The following is a 13,945-nucleotide window of genomic DNA, read 5'->3' as shown; positions in this document are numbered from 1 at the left end:
GGATGTTTCTCAATGAATAAAACAGGATTTGCAATAGACCTTTTAGCCTCCATACCCCAGGCATCGTGAGAGGAGGATAATAAATCCCATGGCATAGGTGTAATTCAGATTTCCAACTCCATATTCATATGATTGTTTAATATTTATTGACAAGCAGTATTTGTTGGAGGCCCAAGTCAGCCAAACATTTAAAATAATTTCCCTCAGTAGAAACTCTGGTTTGTAAAAATAACTTGGCAAAATAATTTATAAGTGATGTTCTTAAGTGATCAGCATGCCATCCAAGGAAATGCTGAAGTTGGGTATGCTATTTTAAAGAAGGAGCACACAAAAGTTTCCAATACAATTTATTATGAGATGAAGTCGTAGGTGGAAAAAAAATCCTTAATATTATTCTTCAGGTAGATATAACAGGTAGAAAAGCACCCCATTTAAAACATGTCACTTCAGGAGTGACTTAATTATGCATTTTGGCTTCTGAATTGTGTGCTCAAGCTTTGTAACCTTTTGATTAAAAACAAACAAAAAACAAACAAGAACTCCTGCAATTTACATAGTAGTTTGGGGGCTGTTTTTAATAGTTAGGAAAAGGAAGCCAACTGAAGAATTAAGTAACCGGAAAGTAAGATGTGGCCCATTTTCTCTTTGATGTGACTCTAATTCTTTTGTCTATTTATTTCAAATATGCATAAACACATATGTAACTAAATATGCAGTCACATAATCTGTAGCGATACAGACTTGACTTCTAACCAGGGTACTACTTCAGGCACTACAGGCTAAATAAGATGGAATCCCAGACCTTAAGAAATTTACAGCTTAGAGGGAAGAATAAGAGATGTATAAGAATAACTCCTATAAAAGGACTATGTGATTATTAACAGCTGATAATGTCAACAATAGATTTGAAGAATTCAAAAGAAGGAGCTTTCTCGTCTACTTCAAGACATCAAAATGCTTCAAGGAGAGAATGCATCTGAGAAGGGCTTTGAGCGATGAATGGGTAGCTCAAAATGGGCTTGGAAAGAGGTCCCAGAAAGGAGAAAAATAGGCCAAGGCTTGTACATGAGAAAGAAACAACCCAAAAGCCAAAACTTAAGCATGACATCAATAGGAAAAAAGGGGAGAGACAAATTTAATGGGAGTACAGTACCTTAAAAGGTTAAGGCAAGAAAAGTAAATTTAAACATCACAATGAAGAGTTAGCTTGGATTTCATCTCCTATCTTAAAAGACCTCTTGAAGAGGGTCATTGACTAACTGGAGTTACCCTTTTTGCAGGTATGTCAAGCAGTGATTTGAAAGATGGAGAAACTAGAAGAAAGATTAGAGACAGCAAAGCCCAATCAGAAGCACATGCATGTGTGTTAAACTGGGGTAATATGATGAACCCTCAGGACCTAGAAAGGCAACAGGAGGAACGGAGGAGGAGAGAGGATTTGCAATTCACTGTTGAGGAAGAATTTCGAGAATTTATCATCTGATTAGATTTTCAACCTGGGTTAAGGACAATGAATTCTTAAAACGTTTTTAAGCCTCGATGAGTAGAAGGAACATCCCAAGGAGAAGTACTGGTGCAAAAACTTTGACCCTAATATTAAGCATCTATTTATCAGAGGCTGTAGGCAGTTTAGTGTGTGTGAGGCTGTTAAAAGAACCTCTCAAACCCCACCCCCGCCCCAGCTTATTCACCAAAGTAGATATGCAGCTTAAAATCACCAGAGCAGATGCATTTTCTATGATCAGGACTATTAACTAAAAATATCCTCCAGGTTTTTTGTTCCAGATGAAAGTGCTACTTGGGTAAATTTGAGCTTTCAAGTTGAAGGTGCTACCATTGTTACTTAGATGTGTTCTTATTTGAGAGTGTTACTTCCTGTGGTGTGAGTGTTCCCCTGATAATACTAGCACGTTCTGCAGCCCCTCACGGATATTGGGGGAAAGTCTCATAGCCAAGATTGACAAGCCTCATGACTTTCCAAGTTAAGGTCAGATAGAGTGCAGCATTTCCTTGAGCCGCTTTTTTCTAATAGTCTCAACAGAGCAGACTCCTGTGGTCACTTACTGCTATCACTTCTGAGTGATTGACAGCTATGTCGCTCAGTCTGTACTCTGATTCCAGTTCAGAGCAGTGCAAGTGCTAGTGATGTTGTATCCCACAGACTTGGACTCTAATTCCATTTTAGTTATGCTGGTCACAAACTCATTTAACCTAGGATGGAGTAATTTCTACTTTAGAAACCTAGGCTTCATCAATCCTACTGTAGGAGTTTATTTAGTTGTGTGAATTTAAATTTTTGGCAACTACCAAAATGGACATTCAGAAGTAGACCTACATCCTAGTCTCCCTTCCCTCTTATTATCCATCCTAATTATTAATAACAGTTAAATTTCCCAACTCATCACATTGGTAATAGATTTGATGATTCCAATGATTGATTCAAAAATATACTTGGGTACCTGTTGCGTTCCAAGCCACATAGCCAGATCTGAGGACTCACCAGAAGTATAAAGAACAGTTTTATCCTCAAGTGGTTTATTGCCTAGGCAAAGAAACAAAGATACATGGTTTTTTTGAGCATTTTTTTGTCCACAACTTTGAGACGCTATCTTATCCATTAAGTGTTCAATAAAGCCTTAATACAATATAGGTTACCTTATAACATAAACTCATGAATGAACTTTCTAATTATTATTTATCTGAGCATTTTTGATAGCCTTTAGACTTCTAATGTTTCACGTATTTGATCTCAGAAATCCCCATAATATTGAATCATCGGTTCCTGGACAGTTGTTTCTGGAGTTTTCATGTTCCCACTTAAATACAGGGGAATAAATGGTAATAGAAGTACGGGGCAAAGCTGATCAGATATCAAGTGTCTAAAGAAGATATTCCTCTTGGCATGGAATGAATTAATAGGGTGGTCACACTCTCTTATTATTTGATTATAAGACAAAAAGAGAACTCCTTCAGGAGAAAAAAATTCCTGTTCACAGTTAAAATTGTTATGACAAGGATGCGAAACAGCTCAGGCAAAAGAGTGGTCATTATGTCCTCTATGAGATCAAAAATAAAATGCACCTAGAACTCTGTCTTAACAAATAATCTACTTTCTGGACCTTGTTACTCTGGCTTTTATCTGCATCTAGGAACTCTGAAGTTATTGCACTCAAAGATCATATTTTTATCATTAATTATCTATAATTAACTTCTAATTAATGGGTTTACTTTAAATAATTATAAAATATAATTTTTCCCCTATTTTACAGAGAATTAGAGCTGAGGCTATTAAATAGTCTGGGGGTATAATCAGGAAGGGACATTTTGTTCTCCAACCACTGCCTTTTTTTTTTAATTTAATTAATTTATTTTTTATACAGCAGGTTCTTATTAGTTATGTTTTATACATATTAGTGTATATATGTCAGTCCCAATCTCCCAATTCATCCCACCACAACCACTGCCTTTTTTTAATTTAATTTTTTTTTATATATAGCAGGTTCTTATTAGTCATCAGTTTTATATACATCAGTGTATACATGTCAATCCCAATCACCCAATTCATCCCACCACAACCACTGCCTTTTAGTATACCATGATAGATCTACTTTCTGTGCTCTTTGATAATAACTTGGGCATAACTTAGATTTCCAATTACTATCAGCTATAGGAACACCCACATTATGATGATTTATAGATAGATAGATAGATAGTTGATAGATAAATAGATAAATAGATTTTGGACTTTTAAAAGTCCAGGGTCTACTAAATAAAAGCTTCAATCTCATATGCAATTCATGGCTCTTTTCCTCAATCCCCTAAGTACTAGATTGCCTGCAAAGATAATGAAGGTTCATCTTCAGGGCTCTGAACTTTCAGGGACCTCTTACCAACCTATAATTCTGTATTCTACTCTTTAAAGACAGTTCCCCAAATTGTGTAAGACCCTACAAAACCTAGATTCCCCTATCTTGGCAATACATGCCTCAAGGACATGTAGGAAGGAGTAGGGGAGCTAGTCTTTGATTGCCCTCTTCTCCCTCACTCAGTTCTACCCCTCGCTCCTCCAGCATGAGAGCAGAAGCGCGGAGCTTACAAGAAAGAAGCACTTAACAGCAGCTGCTGGCAGTTTCCTCTTGGCTGTAGATGCCCTCTCTGGGATAGACATGTAACACTGGCTATCTCTTGGGGTAGTCTTACCTGACATGTGCAATGCTCTCTCTAGATGACCTCAGAGGACTTCCTACAAACCACCTCTCCTTTAGTTCCTGGGCCCTGCAGACCCAACCACAGCCTCTTCTGCTCAACTGTCAGGCCAGCCTCCTGGGTGGGGGCCCTTTAGATAGCTCAGGTCTGATCACCTGTTAACGACATCCACTTGGCTCACAAAAATCCTCCACAGCCTTGCCTAACAGCAGAGGTATAGGATGTGAGGCTGCTGCCCTCCCTTTTCTTCTCATCTCTCCAACTGTCTCTTTATCTACTCAGATAATATCAAGGGGCAGACCACCCAGTCAACTTCATATGCAAATATCCAACCAATAAATGAAATGTCAGTCTCTCATACACCCCCCAAGCTCTAAGAGGGATTTCTTTGGAGCCCCTTTCACTTGGCTGAGTGAGGAGACGGTATGCAGTTTCTCCCTGGTTAAAGACTTAAAGACTACTTCTGCGGGAGTCTTAGCTACTTGTTTTATTCTTTAGACTATAGTGTTACTTATCAATTATCAGCCTGGAGGTTTTATCTAAAATACTGAGATAATAGGAAGAGTTTCACTCAAATACTTTTCTAAATAAAAATTTTATTAAAAAGTGTATAAACCTTTAAAAAATATATGGCCCAGTAGGGCTCAGCTGGCAGCAGGCATGAGGATACACTCAGCCATTCACTGATTAACCCTTCCCTGGACACCAGTGCCTGCACCAAACCGGACACTGAGTAACACACATTTCCCGTCCAGGTGGCTCATCCCAACTACTCCATCGCTTTCTGGTCTCATCTCCTGACGCGAGACTATAAAAGTCTAGAAGGTGGGACTCTTTGAAACATTGTGCTTTGCTGCCTGAAATGATGTAAATGATGCCAGTAACTAAAATTAGAAATATAGAAAAAGGAGTAAGTTGCGGGTGAAAGTGGAGAAGTGTTATTTGTGGGATTGATAATGATAATGACCAACACATTCTCACGTAGAAAGATGCAGACGTAGAATGGTTCATTCCACCATTGAAAAAAAATAGTTTATGGAAAATTTTCTGTGCACCAGGTTCTTTGCTAGATATTACTCTCATATGATTCCTCAATAACAACCTAAAACATTATCTGTGGTTAACACACCCACACAACTTGCAACATACACACTAACGTCCCACTTCATGTATCATCAATTGTAGGCATAGAACTGGATAAGTCAGTGTGCATAATGTATCCCATTTGGGGATTTCACAAAGTACAGCATTAGGAAATGTGAACAATACAATGAATCCAAATATACCAGATAACTCATTCTCTGTGATAACCGTGATGACAGATTCATCTGAAGTTCATCTACTGCCAAATAATTTTTCAAGAAATTTTGTTGAGAACCTACTTAGTAAATTACACATCAGCTTTTGAAGTACTGTAACTTGGTTCAAATAACTGCATGGAGTGCTATCTCTATTGATCACTCTACTGTCTTTCCGGGTTTATACTGTTTGTGGCAATAGTAGGTGCTCATTAAATATTTGCTGATGGAATGAAAGATGAGTGAATGAATGACTGAATAAACGAACGATATCTTCTCCCAACCTATTCAGTATCCAGGGCAAACTTGAGGTTTTATTGGTGAAATAGGCAGAGAGGGACCTTAACCATAACTTGTTAAGTACGCTTTCTGTTTCCTGGCATGGTTACCACTATGCACAGGATTACATATATATTTCATCTAATTCTCAGCTTCCTCTGAGGTTTGTGACTCTATGTGGCAACCAAGCTTACCTCCTCTAAAAAATGGACTAGTAACATTCCTGGAAAAGGTTCCAGAGCAAAGAAAACCCTTTCTTTCAGCTAACTCTTAAGGAATGAGTCCTTTTCAAACATGAAGGAACCTACCTATAATTATGTGTTTTCTATTCTACCATTATATAGTTTGTTCCATCTCAAGTAAATCAACAACTTAATTAAAAATCCAAAAATTAGAATAGCTGTAACTTGCTCTGGAAATTAGCTCTAGGCTTGAACATAGCTTCTAGCTTTCGCTTAGGAATTAATGATCCATTTGTTTAAAAAATGTAATAAAATTAAGCAATATTTTTACTGATTTTCTTGGCGAATGTAATGATGCAAGACAAAGAGAAATTTTTCATCAGGTTGAAATCTTTAATAGAGAAACATGTTCTAGATATTTTTGTAGTCTGTTCTTTATTTTTTCTAGCATATTATGAGAATCACAGTTTTTTTAAATGTAAGTTTTGGAAAACATATCTCTAGTACTACATATGTAATACTGATGCCATGATGCTTTACATTTTCAAATGATTTTTATGATGATATTATCAGCAATACATAAATAGAATGGGGAAAAAAATAAGGCAATGAGTAGATTTCTCCCGAGGACCATGCAGCTTGTCCTTCAGGAAGAATTAGAGGTGAAACTCTTTAACCTTTTATAGACTTTCTTCTCTCCTCATGAATTGATGAATTTGCCTAAAATGTGTCACATTATTACCACGGAGCTGCTATGGCAGTGACTTTCCAGAGGCACTGTTCAGGCCCTACTGCCCGAATTGATATGAAGCTTCTTATTTTCCTCTCATGATGACTTATTAACCTCCACCACTCCACAGAGCTGCAGAATAGGGGCCCACTGCTTCAAACTCTGGTCATTTGTATATATGGCAATGTCTTTGCCATGTATACGAATGGCAATTTCAGAAGCAGCTTGCCTGGTGCTGATTTCCTTTAAAATTCTACTAGTAGCCAGAAATTAAAAATGACTTTTTTTTTTTTTTTTTGCCCTTTCACTTCACTGGGGCTGCACTCAATCTATTACTCATTTAATTCAAGTATAAAGATAAAGCCCACTGAATATTCAAGGTGAAGGTCTGGTGTTTTAGAATTTTTTTTTTTTTTTTTTTTACTTCAAACTGATGAATGTATTAATTTTCCACTTCACTTAGTATTTCCTAACCTTGGGAGGAGAAGGGTATCTCAGGAAGGTTTTATAATGATAAGAGTAAGAAGAATATATTGACAAGAAGAGATCTTCCATGTGATGCGATTTGCTAACCTCAGTGAATATAGTGATAACACCAGAGACTTAAGATACTTGTAAAAAAGCAAGAGTAATATATATTTTGTAAATACACAAGAGTGCTGTAAATTGTGTTATCAGTAAAACATCTTAGATTGTGTTTCTAAGGCTTTCCATATTTGTACTGACCCAGGTCGTTTGTCAGGGAACGAGGCCTCTAATCACTCTCTGAAACTAACCAAACACATTAAGCTGACTTTCTAACGGCATGAGCAGGATCTCCCTCCTCAGGACAAGTATGATTTTGAAACCAAGAAACTTTAGTTTGCCCTTCAAGAAGAGTGATTTATAGGAGTTGGTGTGAGGGAAAAAAGGAACCCTACTTTACCCAAAAAGGAGACGAAAACTTTGCCCGAGGCAGCATTGTGACATTGCCAATGTGAGAGGGTTGTGAAATACTGAGTGTATGTTTTTGTGGTGATGTCTGAAAGTACTGGTTACTGTACTGATGTCTCGCTATCATGCATCTCTATTTCCGGATCCACTTCCTTATAATTGCTAATGAAAACAGAGCTGTGAGCAGAGCAGGGTATAGGTCTCTGCTTCAATTTTTCTGTTGTTTACATTGATAGATGGCTTCCTCTGAAAGTTTCAGAAAAATTCTCTGCCACCTTTAAGAAAGAAAATAAATTCTGCCTTTTCCTAATTAAAGAAATACACTATGTTTGTTAAGGTTATTTAACTTTTTGTCATGTAAGCTATCAATTTCTTTATTCCTGTAACCCTAGGCATCCATGAAAACCAGTCTCTGACTATTAACGTGCATTTTACAAATAATCAACAGACTAAATCACAGTAACTGAGGAAAATCAGGATGAGCCTAATAGTAGCCAAGCTCTAAATAGGACTTTAAAATAAAAATAGAACATGTGACTCAGAATACAATACTAGTTCTTCATCTTACAGATGTTCCCAACCATCAGAGTCAGCATGGGCTATGACACTGGTAAGTGTGGGCTAGATGGGTAAAAATTTAGAGAGAATGAAAGGCTTTTTTTTTTTCAGACTTTTCTTCCTATTATTTCATGTTACCTCATGTTTTACAGAATGCACAGAAAACTTTGTCTACTCATTCCTTATTTGCCTTAATAAATAACAAGCTTTCAGTGAGCCTTAAATTAGCAACAGAATGCATTGTTGCTCCCTTGTCTAATGGCATTTAGGTTTACAAAACACACCTTAGGAAACAAGTATCTGGCTTTAGTCACTTGCTAATTGTCACCTCATGAAACAAAACTCACCAATGATTTCTGTCATGACACACCATGCACAGGACCAACCAGAGAGAAAAGACAGCATCTCCAACCACGGAAGGGGCACAACAGAAATGCTGCCATGATATTTATATCCCACCTACTCAGAGGACCAATTGAGAAACTCCATATGGACTCCAGTTTGCCACTAGCCCACAGAATTGAAATCTCTTAACTGGCTTAAATTAAGAATTTGGGGATAAGTATAAAACTTTGAGGATATTTATTTTCATAATTTTAGGCAGTTTATTTTCATATAGTTCTTCTCATCCTACCTAATTCGCTTTTAGTTGACACATTAGGCAAAGGAAATGCATTCTTAGAAAGCTTATAGATGAGATGGCCAGGTATAATTGGAAAAAAATTTTTTAAAAACACTATCAAATAGCTCTAAGGTGCATTAATGACAGAAAGGGTGTCTATATATCCAGTTTAAGACGAGAAAAATAAGCTAGCCCGCAGGGAAGTAGATTGGTTGATTTGAATTATCTTAGAGAAGACTGAAACCCCTTCCTCTCACTTCTCAACACTGCCAAATGGCAGGTGGTACAAGTCCAGTTCCCCAGTAAGTTCCTGTAAACAAAACTGCTTATTTATAGACAAGCTTCTCAGTACTGTTTTCAGGAGGTCAGTCAGACTGCAACTCAGAACCACCTATCAACTGCAAAGAAAAATAAAGATGTAAAATCCTGACTTCAGAACTGTGCTTTACAACTGGAACCAAGTAATATGACACTCTTTGTATTTGGAGGACCCTCAGAATCACGATTAAGAACTGGTGTAAAGAGACAGAAGGAAGCCCGTGAGCCTCTGCTTTGGAACAAAAAGAAAACTGGGCTGACATCATGGAAATTTGCCAGCAGACCTAAGCAAAATTTGATGTATCTACTTCTCCTTTCTATTCTTTTTTCTTTCTGTTGGGCATTCATGGGAATCAGCCTTGATGGAGGAATCACTGAGCTTCAGTGTACAGATAGATCATAAAGTGGAAAAGTGAGATTATTGAAGGCTTCCAAAAATTTTTGCCTTATTTACTTATATAAGTCAAATTAACATAATAAAAATTCCAATGGCAATGCCTTTTAAATATATATATTTCAGTGTACCTTCATTTATTCTCATAATTCTCCTTCTGATAGATATAGATATATACAGATTAACTCAGCATAAATTTCAGAAGGTAAATTCTTCAATTGTCTTAATCCAGACTTGTGTTACATATAGAAAAATGTAGGAAGAAGTATAGCTGCTTAGAAAGGTTAACAATATGGCAGTTTTTAATGTAAGGGGTACATGAAATCACTTCATACATTCACCAATTTCTATTTATCAACTGTCAAACTCAAGGCATCCTGTTTGTTCTGAAGTGAATACAGTTGCAAAGATACATAAATATAATCATACCCTTCAGGAACTAAATTTCACCAAAGAAATAAAAAGCAAGTTCCATTAAAGCAGAGAGAGATATTTGCTCACTTCTGGCACACAATAGGTACTTGTTGCATACTTATTGAATGAGTGTATAAAACATAAAATCAGATAATTCCAATATAATGCAGGATATAAATTCCAAACATGATTAAATGTGATGGGATTTTGGAAGAAGCAGGAATCACTGTTAGCTGAATGATCAGTAAAAATGGAGTTGTATAAATTGATAAGAATTTCAATTAGGGAATAGTTCAAAATGCGGAATCATTTGGTAGGCAGAAATAAGAGAGGAAGTCTCAGGCAAAAAGAACAAAAAGAACAAGACTCTCTGGGCATGGGGGTAGGATACAGTGTGCAAATAAGCGGTATCCAGGAGATCAATTCAGTGTGAGTAGGTGGGGGAAGTAATGTAAGAGAATGGATTGGAGCCATATTACAAAGGCCTTGGTTGGTATACTGAGGACTTCTGGACCAGTGGACTCTGGGTTCCCTGGAGTGCTACATTTTTTTGAGCACTCTCCACAATATATGCATATTTATGCATTGGGATTTTATGAATTAAACACATTATATTATCTACTTTTCTATGTATGTATGTATATGTGTGTATATATATATGTATACACATATTACAAGTAGAAAATTTTAAGTATTCTATAGCTACTATACTTTTTAACAACACATTATAAATGTAATTAACTTTTTTGTATGTATTTGCTTAATATATATCACTGTGTCTCCTGCTGAACTGTAACCTCCATGAGAGCAGAAAACTTGTCGCTCTTGTTCTCTCGATACTGTAAGCGCTTAGTGCAGTATTTGGCACAGAGTACATGTTCGTTAATTATTAGTTTGATGAAGGAATAAACTGAGCAGCTGATTGATCAAATATATTTTGAGGTGAGAATATACTAATCTAGAATTACCAAACATCCTTGACATTTCCCACTAGGGACTAACCATCTATCTGCCATTTTCTTACAAAGATAAACCTTCAGTCTTAAAATTATCAATGACAGACTCCATATTTAAAGAAAAGGTAGAAGACATAAGACTGCTCCATCTTGGAGTATAACACTGAAACTTTCTTAGTGTATTCCACACTTCTAAAACTGAAGAAGCATTTCCACACTGAAGAAACGGCTGGTCCACCATAGGCATTTTCCCCCCACAGAAGCTGGATTAACAAAGGAGTATGAATTCAATTTATAATTTCTTCATAAAAAACAAAGTCTCTCAAAGTGGGTTCCTTGGAACCCAGGTGTTCCAGTGGGATCTTTAGTGGTTTTTATAGTATGAGGTTTGGAAAGGAAAGTTGAAGTGGGGGGACTCTACCCTGTTACTTCAACCAACCATCTCCAATTTTCTCTATTAATATAGGTACTTTTTATAAGATGCTGTTTGAAAAAAGAGGTTCTGGCAATCAAAATAATACTTTGAAAAAACACTGATTTAAAGTTGTTTAAATCCTTTAGAAATCCAATAGATCCAACTAATAACTGTGTAAAACCCTGAGTCTTAAGAGTTTTGTTTATAATTTTATATATAATTACATCTAATAGGCTTGTTTATATTATAGCACACCTACTCTTTCATCTATGGTATTTTTGCTGGTTAATACAGAGTAAAATAAATCAATAAAACTAACACTCTAATCGAAGAGTAGTTTTACCCTTACAAGTTTTCTGTTTGCCCTCCCAGGTCCATCTCTTCCCTTCTATCTTCTACCTATCACCTGGACTTCCTTGTTAGTTGGCTTCTGGTTGGGGGTCAACCAATGGAAGGCACTGGAGGGAGATCAGATTGTGGGAAGAGGAAGAGGTCGTGATTTATTTTTCAATCCCTACCTACTTTATTACTACATCTCTGGTAGTAGCTGTATCCCTCCATGGCTCCCAGGGGCAGACCCTTCACCACAGTTCCAGTTCTCATTGGGCTCTAGAGACACTGTTCCCTTCCCTTTGGCTCCAGAGGGTAGCAACTTCCCACTGTTGCTAGTCTCAGTGTTTGTGCCAGCCTTTGTTTGTTCTCCTACCTCTCTCACATCTCTGTAACTAATCCCTTGTCTCTGTATTTGAACCATCTAGTGAACTATATTTCTTACGAGGACCATGACTGATACAAAATTTAAGCCTATTAAACCAGCAAGATCTCAAATACAGAAAGTAAAAATGCTATTAAAATGTTTTAATATTGACTCTTCTGTGTTTACCATGTTTCCAATATACTGTAACACACAGTTTTTTTGTTTTTTTTGCCAAAAACAACGGCTACCCTGCTCTTATAGACTATGAGCAAATAAGAACTATAGAAAAAAGTGAATTTAATGTCATGTCAATGAATGTCCAGAAAATTCCTTACTTCGAAAATGAAGATTCAGAACTCCTCATTTTCCACCTGCATGCAAACCAATAATCGACAAGGCCACATAGCTCACTTCACAAAGCCAGGGAAGATTCAGGAAATGTCCCTGAAAAAATTCAAAGAGTAACATTTATACGTGTGCACATATGTATATTTTCTACACAAAAGCAGAATATGTTATTGTCAGAGGCCTAAGAGATAAGGCAACGACTAGTAGGAAAATATTTTCATCCAGGTATAACTGTCAGTTACTGTCTGTATTTCAGCGAAAAGTATAGCTGGTAAGCACCTTGATAACCATAACCAGCATTTAACTCTAAAAAGTGTTGCATCTAGAAACCCTGAGAAAAAAAATAGATGACATGAACACTAAGAAACTTTAACAACACTAAATAAATAAAGAACATTACTGTATGTTTTGAACGTATTCTTGAAAAGAGATCATACAGAGAAAGTTTCCATAGAGCTTTTTTGAAAACACGGACTGGTTATTTTTACATAGCTGTAAAAATAAATAAATAAATAACATGCCTCTTTACAAAGGAATAGAGAGAAAATTCTTGTGATGAGTTTTTAAGAAATCTTGTTTTGAGAGAAACGTTCAACAATCCACCCTATTACTTCAGGCATCTTAAAGGGATATCTTAAAAAAGAAAATAAATATTAAAAACAAAGGTGATACTTGAATCTGTACTGGAAGTTAAATAATTATAGCACAACCATTTCTGCAAATCTAAGGTCTCATCCAGATCTACCATTAGTGAATGTAGAAGACATCTTCTGAGACCAGAGAGTAGAAGAAAATCAGATTACTGGCTTCTGTCTGCCTTGAATTTACAGAACCTACAGCAAAGAATACAAAACAAAACAAAAGGAACCCGCCAGACAGTTTAAGGGCAATTTTTGTCTCTGTCAAGTAGAATCACAGTACTGAAATAACAGAATGTCTCTGTGGTTTCTTCAGTGATGCACGTGAAAGATGGCTGTGATTATAAGAAATTTATGAGAAATAGCAGTATCCTGCCCACAGTCTACCCACACCAAAGAGACAGAGCTGGGGTCAGAGGTAAACTTGCCTCTCCCGAGTTTCTATTGCAGAAACACCAAGACCACTGTGACTCTATGACTCTACCCAAGATGTGACACTGCTTAACCCATGGACATCACCAAATTCAGAAAAGCAGCAGTGGGTGCTCAAATGACATTATAAGTCACATGTGCCATCCTTGGCACTGAGAAGACTAATAGGAGGACAGCTCCTACATAAAATAGAAAATATTTCTTTAAAAAGAATTATATACAGAAACAAATCTCATGAGATATTAAAACCACATGGTACCATTTTTCAATTTGATACAGCTATGTTCTTCTAATCCTGCAGTAATAATTTTTTCTTTTCACATATATGATAAATTCATTATGGTCATCCTTTCATGCTACTTCCTAATTATGACATGATCCCTACCTACATACTTTTAATCTGGCTTCCACTATCAGCAATCAATTGAAAATCCCCAGAAAAATTTATAGGATTTATAGGATATATTTATTTTCACTTTTTTTTAGAGGATTTCAAAAATCCTCTAAATTTTCTTTGCAATTTTC

General features: G+C 36.5%; 1 long non-coding RNA gene across 1 annotated transcript in view; it reads right to left on the bottom strand.

Moving 5' to 3' along the window:
• Window positions 1–12,448, bottom strand: part of LOC112392576 (uncharacterized) — a 99,521-nt gene extending 87,073 nt beyond the window's left edge. Inside the window, exons 1-2 of the long non-coding RNA XR_003001714.1 lie at window positions 12,338–12,448; window positions 2,501–2,542 (exon numbers count right to left, since the gene is read on the bottom strand). This is a non-coding gene — a long non-coding RNA (uncharacterized LOC112392576). The remainder of the gene's footprint in view (window positions 1–2,500; window positions 2,543–12,337) is intronic.
• Window positions 12,449–13,945: the final 1,497 nt, after the last annotated feature.

Source organism: Neophocaena asiaeorientalis, unplaced genomic scaffold, assembly GCF_003031525.2.
Source record: "Neophocaena asiaeorientalis asiaeorientalis breed wild unplaced genomic scaffold, Neophocaena_asiaeorientalis_V1.1 scaffold184, whole genome shotgun sequence".
NCBI lineage: Eukaryota > Metazoa > Chordata > Mammalia > Artiodactyla > Phocoenidae > Neophocaena > Neophocaena asiaeorientalis.
This window is presented reverse-complemented; position numbering and strand designations above follow the sequence as displayed.